At 28.2% G+C, this 16,468-nt stretch overlaps 2 long non-coding RNA genes across 2 annotated transcripts; one reads left to right on the top strand and one right to left on the bottom strand.

The window, feature by feature from the left end:
- Nucleotides 1-3,137: 3,137 nt before the first annotated feature.
- Nucleotides 3,138-3,692, bottom strand: LOC116766860 (uncharacterized). The gene is made up of 3 exons (XR_009752675.1): nt 3,616-3,692; nt 3,507-3,585; nt 3,138-3,415 (listed from the first exon to the last, which is right to left on the bottom strand). It is a non-coding gene; the product is annotated as an uncharacterized LOC116766860 (long non-coding RNA).
- LOC133318945 (uncharacterized) lies at nt 3,685-5,852 on the top strand. The gene is made up of 2 exons (XR_009752676.1): nt 3,685-3,876; nt 4,507-5,852. It is a non-coding gene; the product is annotated as an uncharacterized LOC133318945 (long non-coding RNA).
- Nucleotides 5,853-16,468: the final 10,616 nt, after the last annotated feature.

Here is a 16,468-nt window from a genome sequence, read left to right as displayed (position 1 = left end):
TTACAAAATATAAATTAACTAATGAGTACTCAGTAGAACTATGAACTATTTTGTAGATTTTTTGTCAGTAATTAGATATAGAATAATAGAATGACTGGTAGCAGATAACTAGTACAAGCATAGTAGTAACCATGATGAGTTTCTTGTAAACCAAATCAGAGCAAGAATGACTAGGATATTACAGGCACGATGCGTCTACCACTTAAGACTTCGTTTCCACCAGTTAATGAGTAAAATGACAGACAAGCCCTTTAAAGACGTTTAAAAAAAAGATATTCACTGTACTTGCATTCTTAACTTTAAAAACGATTTTTTAAAGTTTTATTTTTTTTTGGTTTGGATTTTATATGGTACCAATATATTATGCTAAAATTGATATGTCAGAAATTTGGAACGATTTCATCAAAATTCATGCCACTGAGTTTTATTTTATACACGAAAGACTTATATTGCAGTACCAATTTAATCTTCGTAAAACAATCTGAATTTATTTATAAAATATATTAATGCTGATATTTTTCCATGGTAATAAACATCTGTCTAGTAATTTTAACAGATAATTTATAAAATTATAGACGTTGTTTAAATGGTTTTAAATTAAACTTTTGTTTGAATATAATTTTCTTCAAATCAATAGTGTGAGATGTTACCTAATAACAAGGTCACTTGATTTTACGTGTTTATTATTATAATTATTATAGAAAGGTACATTAAAACATTTCGTTCAATGCCGTTAAATGTTTCCTGTGTAGCTCTAGTTATATCTTATTATAACAGTCATAAATCTCTTACAGTAACTTTCAAATCATCTAAATAGATACGGTGGCCCTTATTTCACGTCAAGGTCATTCAGTGTAAGGAAAGTCTAGCAATTTCTAAACTATATAGTGGTGCTTGAATTAAATGGGGCCAAAATACATAAATAATTAAGAGTTTTTTTGTAATTATAAATTTAAAAACACGCTAAATTTTGGGACTGGCTGTGGCTTGTTGTCCTCTAGTAATTTCTAAAGCCCTCGCAGATAAAAATTGTATTTAAAATTTATTGTTGCTAATAATATTTTCTTAAAATGTGTCAAATATTTTCAACAAAACGTTTATGAAAATATTGTTCATTGTCGAATAGAAGTATAGCCACTCTTTTAAAACGTTTGCTTCGAAATCACCTCCATAATAAACTGTAGAACTATTAGGATTGAAAGAAGTATTGTCACTCATGTTTCTTTATAATATTTTTGTTTTAAAAAGAGATTTTATTGAATAGTTGATTAAAGTGCTTAAGTAATATTCTCTATAAGTTATAAATTGTTTTATAAAAATAAGGAATTATTATTTGACGTCAACAATACATGTAATTTAAAACTGGTGTATTACTCAGATATATTCAATACTTTCATACAACCAATAGATCTGAAGTAGAAACCAGAGTGAATGGAACTTGAAAGGTATTCTCATAGATGTCTTTTCTATTGAGCTTATTTGAAATGGAAGTCAAGTATTCGATCGGATTTCTAAGCATTTGGACTCGAGAACACAAGATTTTTTTATCTTCTTTCTTATATCCCCAAAAATATGATGAATATATTATAAACAAACAATATAATATACCGGTCCGTATTTTATTTTCTCGTGATATTACTATTCATAAAAGACGTAAAACCAAAAATATATCTTTACTTAAACTGTTTAGGTATTAATGAATGTAGATATGTGATTTTTTATTACTCAATTATGATTAAAAATAAATCATATCTCTGCTACAAATATATTTTATATAATATTCTTTTTGTACTTTATTTTATCAAATATTGTGAAAATTCATAAAAGATTTATATAGAAAAAATTAAATCAGATTTAAATATATTCAGCTTTCAAAATTCACTTAGGTGTTTGATTACGTGTTGGTCTTTTATGCTTATATGTTATAAGCCCTTAATTTAACAATAGAAATAAACGAAGTTATCATTACGGATTATATCAGCACTATTCTTAAGAATTGACTACGGTTGGAGCGAGACGGTAATTGCTCAAACCATTAGCACGACGTGAGTTAGACGTTAATTATAAATGATTTACAGGGAATAGCTGCTCATTTCAAACACGAGTAGGTAATTTTAAAGCGATCCTCACTGAGTTTAACAACTTCATTTTTGTGTTTCTTCTCACGCGATGTTTGCTTCACTTTAGACAGCGACGTAAGTGCTGTTCGTACTTGACTTTCGGTGAGTAATTATAAAAGTGCTCCTTATGAAGCTGTTCGTTTGCTTTTCAAATTAGGTATATCAATTTTGAAAATTTTTCTTTTTCATATTTAAGTCATGTGAACGCGGTATTTTTGCATGTTGAAAGTACAATTTGATCATCCGCGACTTCTGTCATAGACGTTACCTGCTTAAAATATATGTTTTCATTTACAGCAATTGTACATGCTGTCAAGGTTTTAATAAATGAAACATGTTTCCCTAAAGCTTCGTCTTTTCTATATAAATAGAAGATTAATTCATTCTTGGAACGTACTTCGAAGGCAGCCCTAGTAGTTTCTTTTCAAATTTTAATTTTAGTTAGGTAGAGAGAGAAGCTTGGACGGTGGAGGTGAGCGTTTAACGCGCGTTAGATAGGGGCCCCTTAAACCTACACCTGGGTCGCAAGTCTCAGGCACTGTTGAAGCTCCTCTCCCTACAACGCGATAGACCCGGCACTCGCACGGTGAATCCATCGAATGCTAAGAGGTTTTTTTCTCAATATTTATTAAAACGATACTTAGGTTGTTAATTTGAATTGAAATAATACTTAAATATATTCTGAAAGTTAAATCCCTCTCCTTGTTAAACCCTTGATGTAGTTAAAGTAAACATTAATAGTAGAATTCAAAAGAATTTATTCATTACGTCTTGATCGTATCAATTCTTTTATATTATCCTATAATATTATTAGAAGCTGGTGGCTATGATGTAATAAAAGCGAAATAAAAAGAAAAGAGAAAATCACGAATGGATTGTACTAGCTTTAGCGTTATCTCGGATTCGTAGGTACTATTTCTTTTTTATAAAAAGGGCTTTTTTTAATCTGATATTATAATTTTTTTTGGTTTAAATTAACCAACACAAAAATTTAAGTCAAAAAATAATAATATAAGAAACATCTTATTTCAGTTTTATTTATTACGTTTCTAAGAATAACGTGACGTCATACGGTAAATTTTCAAGTGGTTATAAAAACATTATTTGAGGCAAGTTACAGACAGGAGTACATTTGAGATTAATCGTCGCTTATCAATCCCGCAATATGAACTGTGCAGATGCTGCCATTGCAAATCACGGAGCTGGATGGAAGTTGGCTATTCATAAGTTAGTCGAGAGAAAAGTCAGTACTTTTTTTTGTTGTTTCTCCATCTATAATTACTACCGTTAATAAACTGCAATATTTGAATTAAAACGATCAAGAGTTCAAATAATTAGTATATAAATATTATATATTTAGATTTTTTTTAAATAAACAATACCTACTACTGTTGAGAAAAAATATACGGCGTCTGAACCACGCACTGGTTTTGTATCATCATCTTATGTATTGTTTTTATATCACCTTTACTATATAGTATTGTTTTTATATCACCTTTACTATATAGTATTATTTTTTACATCAGCATTTTTATTACTCAATAACCCATAAACTACTGAAACGATTTGAAATAAATATTTGTATTTCAACAGTGATGTAATAACTTGCTATCTTTTTTACAGTAAAATAAATTGGTTTTTTGAGTATTTGTGTGCAAATAAATAAAAGTAATACAAACGAAAGTATCGCAAATATATACAATTTTCTGTAAACAGAACAATTTTATTTAAAAAAATACAAATATAAGTGCTGCATGTAAGTTTGAAAACATAGTCAATAGTATTTTAAGTTGTTGACTTCACAGAAATTTTAAAAAGACCATATTAAAGAAGCACGTGACAGAACTTACCCATAAACTTGAGGAAGAAAAGTTACATCCTTTATCTTTTTACTTAAAAAATCGTCAAGTCAAATGTACTAACGCTTCTCAGGTTTATGAATCATGTTGTTACCTTAATGTAATTTAACAATAGAAGCTACTAAAAGGTTCTCATTAAATCGTTAAAGCTACCTTTTTCTTAATGACCATATACATATAAAGCGCTTTGATAAATTTAAAAAACAAAAGAAAATAAATTGTTTATCCAACCCCTTACAGCAAATATAATATTTTTAAAGTCTTTATAATGGTTCTGAAATCAAAGATTTAATACGAAAATTATTGACGAAACTGGTGGTAAATTAGGTTTTCTTAATATATCATTTTGTTTTTGATTTAATAGGTGATATATTTTTAAAAACGCATATTGTTTATTCTATTTCCAATTACAAAAAAAATAAAGGTTGTATTCTTATTTTCTCAAAATTGTATGTACTGGTATTATAAATATTTTAGACTCCACTTATTTAGAGATTTATTTTTCTATATATTTTTTTTAATAACAGGCACCCACAGATAAAAATTATAAACGACTACATAGTGTTTGGCCGTCATTTCACCTTTTTTGAGGTGGAAAAGAAGCCTTAGATAGTGAACGCACTATATCAGCCCTTTTTACTTTATCTTTGAAGACACCTAACGTAAAGGAGGATAATTATATGTTCGTCTGGATAGGAGGAAGGTTTACAACAAAAGGATGGACCAACCGTAGTGTGTCTAGTTGTCCCCTTGGAAAAAGGGGATACGTCCTTCAATTCTTTTACACACACTCCAAAATGTATCCTATATAATACGCTAGCTACTTTAAACCTATTCTTGAGTCTAGTTCGATTGATTTTAACTAAGTTGGTATTACCAATAATCCTTTTGCACTTCTCTCCATAGAGTCTAAAGCCATAAAGTAACTCGTGAAGTCGTCAAGCAGCGGTAGCCAAAACGAGACAAAAATACTAAACCTACAACCTTAACTGTACTTTGCAGAGACTAATAAGCTATCCCAGAATAAGTATTGCCGTATCTTTGCCAGAAAACTATTTTTTTTTGCGGCACTACCTTAGCATCAGCCTCAATTAACCATTCAAAGTACAGGTTCAAGAATAACTCAATACCCAAAAATGAAGGCGGTCTGTATAGTTCAAGCATAGGTCCGTTATCGAAAGTTGGAGCCAGGGTTATGCATTTCTCTTATAGTGACTTTTTTTCTTACTGTATGTGATCCTTGTTGGCTCCAGTGCTGGTTTCAACCACTCCGCAACAGTTATTTACGTAAAGCACTCTTTTAGAAGCAAGTTCTTGTAGAGCACATTTGTTCAAAAATATTACAATGTCCAAGTTATTTTCTGGCCATCGATGTATAATTGGTAGACGATGGCCTATATAATTCTGCTCATACTGGTGTTCACCAGAATGTAGAACGTGGATAATTTTTATGATCTTCAGTGTGACATAGAGTACTATAGATTTACACACATGTATTTTCACCTTAGACATGTCTAATAATTCTCTCTTTTTATAACTTTTATAATTCTCTCTTTTTAAAACAACGTGTTAAATTTCATACGATAAATATTTTTACTAAAATAGCAGTTCTTTTTTCAAATCAATAATTTTATCATTTAATTGATTTGAAGGAAGTACAAATATCAATAAATAGTAAAAAAATTAACTTTAAATATTGGAGATTCCTATTTTTTTTTTTGTCTACAGTTGATACAAATTTTAAATTAATTAACAAAACTAATGTTATTTTTGCTTGCATTCATAAATTTGTGATGGATCGGAGCTTTGTTGACATTATCTTATATATATATGTTATATTAAAAGGGAAAATAAAATTTATTTAGAAAGTCTATATTTGATAGTTAAGCTTGATACCATTTTTTTTCTTTTTTTATTAAGACTAATATATAATTTGCTATCAAATGATATTCTTAACATATTTGGGTCTACGAATGGCATACCATTCAATTATGTCCTTAAAAACCTTATTTAGATTGATATCCCGAAAACGGACATTTCTGCAAATTGAATCACTTGATTTGAGTAAATTAGACTCGCTCATTTCATCCGAGGGTCTATTTAGCAAATCAGGTTTTTGAAACGAGGTGAGATCAGCTGAACCTTTCGTTACTTTCTTCAGGTCAATTTCCCAAAAACAGAAAAATACTTCACAAGGAAAATTAAAAAGAATTGCAATTGGAACATCTTATGAAAGTTTTTACACCTTTAATATTTTAATAACAAATGTGGTTCAAGGTGAATGAAAGATGATGAAAATAAAAAAATGTTATGCAGATTCAAAGCACTATAAAAATTATTCACACCTCTATCACATCTCGTTCATGGTAATAATACAAGTCGGTAATAGTCATATTGGAGTTTATGAATCATAAAATTCGTATGAGTTCCAATTACTTTATTTATGGAACCATTATAAGAGCATTTCTTTTTCATATCATGTTTTTTGACTTAAAAATTAATTACAAATTACTAAATATAATATTATGAGGAACATATTATTTATTGAACTATTCTATAGTTTACTTTACAATGATTTGGTGAATTATTTACATTTCCAAAATACTACTAAGAAATTCATAATATGCGAAGTGTATACAAAAAATAGCTGTGTTTGAAATAGTTTTTGAGGCCTCTCTGATGATGACTTATTTAACGTTAGCGAAATTTTTTGTGGACGTTGGTTAGTATAAAAAAACTAGAATACTTGTGTCTAGCACCAAAACTATTTGGGCTAATGGATGGATGGATTGAAATTTTACAAGATTCTTCTCCCATCTTTTTAAAGTAAATTAAAAAGAATATATAGCCTAAGGACTTTATACAATAATCAATCTGAGACAAGGAAGTTAGCGGATTTAGTATACAAAACAATAAAATAATTTTTACTTCGTTCAAAATAATAACTATTTTCATTTAATTAAATAGAAAATATTATTAAATCATTATTTTAATTTTTTTTAATTATAATATAAGTAAAACTATAACTGTGTAGAGATATTAGATACGAATTATGAATCTTTATAACAACTGACGAAAATATTAGCAGGTAATTATCACGAAATATCTCTTCTGTGGTGATTATCTGTACTCGGCGACCACGCACTAGTACAACTACACTTGCCTTCCCTGCGTCGGCACGCAGAGCGCGTGCACGGTGCGAAAGGGAAGGGAGACGTGCTGGAATGAGCGATCCGAACGCGGGCAGACGCGTGAGGGTAGACGTCGTTGGTGGTTGTGCCTAAATGCGCAATTTTCTTTCTCTCTATAACGTTGTTTTTTCAGGTTTTCATTAAATTAGTTTTCAATTGGTTTTCAAGGCTAGGTTAAATATTTGTATGACTTACATTGTCTTGTTTAAGTGATTTTGGTATCATACTTATTTTTTTTTATTTGTCCATCCATTTCGAATATTTACATTTGTTATGTAAATTCTAGTTAAGGAGTTCCCTGAACTATCCTTCGTCTTCATCATCAGACCCCTAACGACAGTCGTCGTCTATCTATCTGTAAAGTTCTTACTAATACAAATTTATGAAGCTGAAACACAAAGTATCTGCTATTAATCGTTGAAGAGTTCCCTCAACCGTCTCTCATCTCCATCCTCAGATCTACCCCAGAACTCCATAAAATATTAGTGCTTTGAAACACTTGATTAAAAAACTTTCAAACGTACTAGTTGCCACTACAATTTTTGAAATTTCCCCTCGATTTCTGTGGTCTGCACTCATCAGACCCTGGTTTCCTTATCATGAGACAACCTTTAAAATATCTACTTTCCAATAAAAAAAACAGTTATCAAAATCGGTTTATAAACGACGAATTTATCCGCGAACAAACATAAAAAAGCATACATACGCTCGAATTAAGAAACCTCCACTTTTTTGAAATCGGTTACAAAGAAGTCGTGTTTACGTTTTTTTTTTATTAACACTTATTGTGAATACGATATGATCAAATATTATCATGTAAAGGACATGTTTTTCTGTTTCTCTCAAATTGTAATGAAAAATGATCTTAAATATTTGAATTTTCATAATTATCATATTTCTAGTCAGTTAAAAATAAAATAAAGATGAATATTTAATGATTCCTTAAGATTGTTTTAATATGATAACAACAAGACAATTTTTCTTATCATTGCCACTTGTATTGGGTAGATATTACAAATATTATTAATAAAAGAAACAAAAGAAGAATTCTGACATCAAGAGCGAATAACTTATGATAGGTACGTAGATGTTAAGAACTGTATTATAAGATCTCATTTTTAGATATTGCTTCATACTCTTTGATTTCCGAGAGTGGTGTACAAGTAAATCTTTCGACAAATAAAAAATTCTGATTAGATATTTAATTAAATCTGACATTATCAAAAATTTATTAATATTTTTTACAAATACAGTAATTTATGTATCTGATTAAAAACTTTATTATTCTAACATATGATTACGCCTAAATAAACATTGAACTTAAATAGTCTATTTATTTTAACAATTGTCATTGAACTGTTCAGGGTCATTAAACAAAAACAAAATATATTTTTTACCTATATGTATTATGTATATATGATAATGAAAATTGAGCTGGTTTCATGCTACCCAATATTTGACTTATAATTTATGTAATTATAATGTATATTCACTAACACTAACAATGTGCGACCATGAAATTATAAGTGATATTGTTTCAAAATCAGCAGAATACCAGATATTGTCAAATCTTCTAAGCTATTTTGCGTTTTTAAAAATAAGACAGTCTGAGCAATTTTTTATATAATTTAAAAAGCTACAATAGAAAATTTTAATTGTTTTTTTTTTTTGCTGATATTAAATCGGTGTGTATGTATTATTTTAACACATTTGTAGTACAAAAATAATCTAATGTTATAACTGCGACTTAAAATAAAACCCTAGGAAATGTTAGTAATTAAATTTGAATATAGCATTCTAACAAAAAGTATTTAATCAATGACTATAATGTTGTTTAGATCATTGTAAAAAACGAATTCTCTAAGTATTTGAAACTAAAACATATTAAAGCACAGTAAACCGATCACCACAAATAATATTAAAATATCCACAACTCATAGATTGTAGATTTATATTCATAAATGTCCCTATTATGTTGAAGGCACATTCAATAAAAATTAGGCATAAACGAGGAATAAAAAGGTTCTTGATTTTTCACTATTCTTTATTGTACGTTCTTCCAACGAAATATTTGTCCTCATATTTATAAAACTAACCCAATTTCTTCAATTCTCTACGTTCAGAGGTTAAATCCCGACTGTGATAAAATGTTTATCAATTTCCGTTAACCCAATTAATGAAGGAGGATGGAATTATTTGACGACCTCGTGTTTTATTTAAATATTTAGTGTAACTATCCAGTATCTCTAGCTTGTTTTTATATATCATACAAATTATTAAAGAATATATAATATAAATGTAAATTAAAAAAATAATAATAATTTAAAGAATTTGATAACTTTATTCTTACAACTTACACTATAAATTTTTAGTTTATAATATAGAAATTTTAAGATTGAAAATGAGTTTATAGCAATTTTAACTGTACCTCAAATAATACATATCGATTGAATGAATTCAATTTTGAGTTGCTTAAACCTGGAGAGGGTAAATTAAAAACGCCAATGAAGTAAATTGCGATGTCAATCAGAAGATAGCTGAGTCACTGGAAGTATATAATCAATCTTCATAAGACATGGCTTAGCCTTAAAGAAAAATAAATTGCTCCGTTAAGAGATGTATGAAAGAGTTTTTTGATTTCGTGGTGTACTATGTTTGAAGAGTAATATAAATGGTTTACTTGTTATGTTGCTTATTATCACGACACTATATGAAATATATACAAACATATTTTTAATAAACTTTTTACGTTCTGAATTGCACTTTTGGGGAATACTTTGGGAATTAGAAGTTGATAACTAGTTTGGGGTTACTCAAAATTTTTTGGTGTGGTATTTTATTTTTTTAATTGATTGAAGTTTTCATATAAAAGTTATAAATAATCAAGTTAAAGAAAATACTTTTATTTGAAACGTTTTCAATACTCCTAAAAAGGGCACCGTTTAACTTCTTTAGAAAAAAAAAGTTACCCATCACTTCAGTACAAAATAATTTAATCAGCAAATTTATAGAATATTTTTCATAATTTCCAGAAAAAATAAGAACCAAGTCAAGGTCTAGAATATTTAATGTTGATAGAGCTTATCAATCCAAAGATATGAGTTGTGCAGGTGGCGCCATTATAAATAGTCGGCTTGATGGACGAGACTAATATCTCTAAGCCTAATTACGAAAATTCTGAATGCAACGACTTTTAAAGCTTAAGTATCTGTACATAAAAAGCAAAATAAATTTATATATAACACACTACTGTTTCAACCAAACTCACCAAGAGGAAGAGTCTTTACTTAGATTATGTATTTTTTAAATCTCTTATTGATTTCTTTAGCGAACAGCATACCTTATAGATTTGTGGTATTTCTGGATTTATCCAAAACTTTTTACAAAAATATACATAATTTTTAACAAATGTTATACTAAATAAAATAATATTTTACAAAGATAATCATTATTACGCGTCATCTAGTTATAAACATAACCAGTTTACTTTTATTTATTTTTCTTTACGAAAGTTTCTTGAATCTTTATAAATCTTACCGGAAATGTATGAAATCAAGGAATTGTATACAAACCATAGGAAATGTGAACAATTCTGGTACTTCTTAGGACATGTATAAAATATTGTTTGAAAAACTATTTAATGCAATGATATTCTAGGAAATGTATAAATTTCCTCGGAATTGTACATAATTCCAATAGGAAATGTATAAAGTAAATGCTTTCTGTAACAAAACACGTTCTTAATAATATTTTTTATTATAACACTTTTTGAGACAATCGGGTAACAGTCATATAGTAAAATAATAGTAATAATAATAATAATATAACCTAACCTAACCTAACCAATAATCACGAGAAGTCTTTCTAGCATATGTTTTTGCCGTAGAAACTTCTTCAATTAATTCTTTATAACGTGCATCTTCAATAAAAGCAGTGTTTTTAGCGTTTGTTTATATTCTTAATGACGCCAAGGTCCTATAAATTCGCTCTTTCATAAGCGCGATGCGTGATTCGGCAACCATTTTTGGACAATAGCGACGTGACAGTTTACAAGGCACTGAGCGATCGCCGGATCAGGCGAAGCAATACCCTTCCCTCGTACCGCTGTCCCCGCGTAGCCACCAATATCTTAAATGTTTTACATTTCCGATTGCTATTTAGGAAATGCATAGATTTCCTAGGAAATGTGTAATGTGTAAGTATAGTATAATTTATTTCACACATTTTCGTGCGATTTAGGAATTACATAGATTTCCTAAAAATTGCATACAATGACGGATTACATACATTTCCGTTAACATAAACTTAAAATTTCAAGTAGATCTTGGGACAGTATGTACAGTTCTTTTTGTAATTAACAACAAAGTCATCTCGTGTAGGCAAACAACTAATACTACTAGCACCAGTATCGCCTATTGCTAAGAAAAAATAAAATATAGATTTGTATCAGACAGAAATCGATTTGCTGTATCGTTTTGATGACGGCATGGACATTAGACATCTTTTATCGACAAAAATAATTATGAGAGCCTATCGTCATTTATTTTTCACAGACATATTAAATTATTATGCTTTACTAGGTTATGCTTCACTTGTAAATTGGACCATTATTTTCACATTTATTTTTGTAAAGGTAACAACTTTTTTGTTCAAAACTAAATTATTAATTTACAAACATGAAATTTGTCTTATAAGGCAACTGATCACACCAAATATAATCAATGTACATTTATATTCTTAAATGTCGACATTAAGATGAGGAAAATAAATTAAAAAAGAACCTATATACCTAATAAATTAATAAAGAACAATTTAAACCTCTTTACACAAAAAAAGTTGATTACCTTTTGACCAAATCCTTACATCGAAACTTATCAAACGTCTTGGAAAAATCACAGTATACCCGTTGTCAAGGTTTCAAATATATTTCGAATTAATAATTGCCACTATTTTATTCAAGGAGTCGAATACTATTTTGTTAAATGAAAGATTTCAAGATAATAAATAAATTCTTAAGAAATAGGTATTAATTTGATATTAGAAAGAAACTAGCCTAAATTTTTAATTTATCATTACAAAGAGACTTGAATTGTGATATTATATTTTTACTAGACCATAGAACAAGATAATATTCATAACTTAAATTTTGACAGTAACAATTTTTTTTTGATCTTCTAATTGTTACCTTTGCAGGATTTTTTGAAGTCATTGCTAAGCAACGAACGTCATACACATTTGAGTATTTTCCATTAAGCAGAAATTATCTAATAACACCACAAATGTCTATAACGGATTCCAGAAGTGTGTCTTTGTAGTTTTTAATAAAAATATCTTACAGGCTAAATAACTAAAACTCTCTGAATATTATATTCTTCTAAAAATTACATTGTTATCTCAGGTGAGTAATTCAAAAACTTTGCGTTCTAAACAGGAATTTTACCAAAGACATTACAACCTTGTAATCTGAATTTATGAAAGTCACCAGACTTCAATGGTATCAATTGGTTCTGAAATCTGTATATATAAAATTCTCTTATAGTTCACTCACTAAAACCAAATGATTCTAAATAAAAGGAGTTACTGATAAATTTAGTATTATATATTAAATAACATTTGCTTGCGACTAGATTGAATTTTAAATACGGTGCTGGCTTAACATGGAATACTCTCTGTCCGCTTTCTTCTTCTTATTACTATTTAATTTCGAGATATCGATAGAAAATTGTTTATGCAATTTATGAAAAATATTATTTCAAACTATTTTCAAACTAGAATTTCCTGATTCTATTTAATATGTTTGTAATTAAATGGGCTATAATTTATTAAAAAAATATTAAAATTAGTTTCTTTGCTAGAGGTTTTTTCTTAGGCTCTATAAATATATTGACTGAATTGTTTACTCAATACGCTTGCAGTAGATGAGATGATTTTCAAACAATAGCCAATAATGTCGTTTCAAAAATTAGAAAGCATCTATATATTTTCAATTCAATACGAATTACTGAATGCTAAAAAAATTACAATCGTTATATCCTCAAAATAAATAAAACAAATATAAGCTAAATGTTGAAATTACATAAGTAAAATATCTTACTTTGACGAGGGCTTATAAAAATAAAATTTATCTCGTAATTTATATCATCGCAAACTTAATTCTGTGGTGACATAATTTTGTGCTTCAATTAGGTGTCTGATTTAGTACAAAAATCTCAAAAAGAAAATAATTTACTTATTTATTTTAACTGGCGGCCCCTTGTATATAGAAACGGCATGTATATAATGTTGAATACATTATATTTCAAATTTAAGTAATTGTATGAATAGAAAACTTTTATATACGAGTTTTCCTATACTAATGAATAGGTGTATTATTTAAAAGCTTTTTTATATTTATATAATTCGAAATAAAAATAGTTTATTCGTTGCCTTACAATGGTGGGAAATTTATGCAAGAAATTGACTTCAAAATTAATTTAATTCAATCTTACTTAATATTTAAAAATAGTTTAAAGATGTTAGTTAGGCAAGCTAAGTGAGAGATTCCATCAAAAACATGAAAATATTATTTAATAAATGAATAATAATAATTTAATACCTTACATATTGGTAATACCTTACCTATTACAAAACTATGTTAGCAGATATTGTTGAACTAAAATATAGTTTTAATCATTGAACAGAAACTTTTTATCACATTTTCTATTTGAGTGTGGGAACCAAATGTTCCCATATTTTGATTTTTTGGTGCAATGTCATGTTTATGCTCGTAAAATTAGTAGGCAATAAATTTGAACATTGAAAATTAAGATAGTATATTAAAAACAAAAAAAATACATAGTTCATGGTAATGTAAGCGACATTATTCCTTCGTCCCCATTAAACTATAAGACAAAACAAAACAATCCGAAAAAAACCATTCAAGGATCATTTATAACGAATGTAACCAATATTACAAAGCAATTCTCAAGTCACAATAGTATTATTTTATGATTCGTAACAATAGGACTATTGCCACATCTTCCGTATACAAGGGTAATATACGTTAAGGAATGGTTTGTCTACTTACCATAAATCAGTGTCGAACATTGTTCCGAGATATACCCATTATATCAGTCACTAATCATACAATAATGTTTGCATTTCTGGCACTAGTTATAGTTATGATGTTATCAAAAGCGTTTATTCAGCTCACATAACAATAAATTGTAGTAACATTATTAATTAACTTATTACATAATCATATGTAATCAAATTAAATTGAATACAACAACTGTATTATACGAATAATAAAAAGATCAGTTATTCTTTTTAGTTCCTTTTCACCTTAGTGAAATTGAATTTGTATGTGAGTAGTTCAGATCTTTGTTATTATAAATAATACAAAATATTAGTAAGTGGTATTTAAATGTTGTCATTTGATGACATAAAAATATCAAATCTGAAATCCCCTATTTGATTTTACCCTCTCCTGTTATTTTCGTGTTTTCGCTTAACCCTAACATTGCATTTTATGGCTGATAGAAAAATGTGGACATTTCATAGAAAAATTAATAATTTATTTCTCAGAATCTGACTACAGTAGCTCATATAAAAACTTTAAACATCTTACCTTCTATTTAATGAGAAATTAGTGAAACGAATCTTGCCAGTTAAGCATTGCGAGTTGACCAAGACGTTAAATCTGAAAAGCGTGCACGGACAGTAATGTTCACGACACTCGAGATTGCGACGAGTTAATAGCCTCCAAGTTATATGAGCACGCAACCATTTATAAAAGCTGTCAAGAGGGGAAACAAAAATGTAAAGCCTGGAATCGCTATATTAGAGTTTTTCATGGGAAATGAAGGTAATGAAAACGAATAATACTTTAAGCTTCATAAAACAATGAAAAGGTTTCTACTTATCAGTATTTTATGTCTTCTACAAGCCTTTTGAAGATGATTTATTTTTGATACTCAAAATAAGTTTGGAATTGTGTTTTAAATTTTACATATCATGGGAAAATATTTTTTTCTTTTTAAAAAAAATAAGCAAATCTGATACCATTACACAAATATCTTTGCATTCTAGTGTCACTCTTACATGTTTTACACGAAAAGGTAAGTAGTAACTTAAGATTGATACCCAATATTTAAATCTAAGAGTTTTATCCACACCCAGTCGCAATACTTCATTTCAGATTTAAAGTATCGAGTTGGTACAAAATGATTAATTTTGCAATAAAATTTTTATTATTTAAAGTGTTTAAGAACGTTTGTAAGTCTGTTGTAACATATGGAGTACTTAATTTTTTTCATAAAACAACAAACATTTGCAATATATTAACTTTTTCTTGTTAAATTTGTTATATGATATCAGAATATGTTTATATTTTATTGTTTGCTCACTATCTGTTTATTAAAGAACAGAGAAATAGATAATCAAATATTCCAAATATAAACGAAATTATTATAATAGTTCTTGCTAAAACGGAAAGAAACCAAATCTGAAAAAAGGTTATTGAAGAAAAATCGGTGTCACATAAAAATGAGTTTTATTTTTAATTTAATTGAATTTTTAGACAGGATGTAAATTACTATACTTTCTAAAAGTTTCTTAATATTAAATAAAGACTTTTCATTTTTTCGTTTATGTAAGTCGAGTAGGTTTAGTATTTTCTTTTATGTTATAAAAGAATATCCACTTTACTTTCATTCTCAAATATCATATAAAACTGTAAATAGCAAGCATCAGAACATATAAAAGAGTAAATGTAAAGCACTCAAAGATTTTATCTGATTGTTCGTTAAGTATATTGTGATGGTAGCCACAGTCACATCGAGTCGTAAAACAGTTTTCATCCCACCACCCGTGAACTACTATGCAGCTATTCATTTGAGTTTAAGGCGACTAAAGGTTTTATGACAAGTCAGACTTTGTTAACGTCAGTCTTAATTCTAAACTGTGTCCAAGCACTAAGTTCACAAAAGTTGAACCACGTTGTCAAATTATCTACCCTAAAAATGATATCTCCGACGTGTATAATATATATGAATATTATACATATGTATTGCCATAAATTAAAAGTTTATGCTACTTCTCCAAGACGGTATTGTTACAATTTCTTAAAAGATTTATAAAAGTGCATTCAATTAATTATGTCAGTTATTTGCAGACTGTTTGTACATTAATAATGTAGGCAACATAAATAAGTAGGAGAAGAAAAATTGGAGCCTTTAACTTAAGGTTTGAGATGACCTTTTATCTAAATTATTTAAGGTATAATAAAAGTGAAAAGATTGTTTACAAGTTCTATTAA

Source organism: Danaus plexippus, chromosome 10, assembly GCF_018135715.1.
Source record: "Danaus plexippus chromosome 10, MEX_DaPlex, whole genome shotgun sequence".
NCBI lineage: Eukaryota > Metazoa > Arthropoda > Insecta > Lepidoptera > Nymphalidae > Danaus > Danaus plexippus.
Note: the sequence above shows the minus strand (reverse complement) of the source record. Positions and strands in the feature narration are given on the sequence as shown.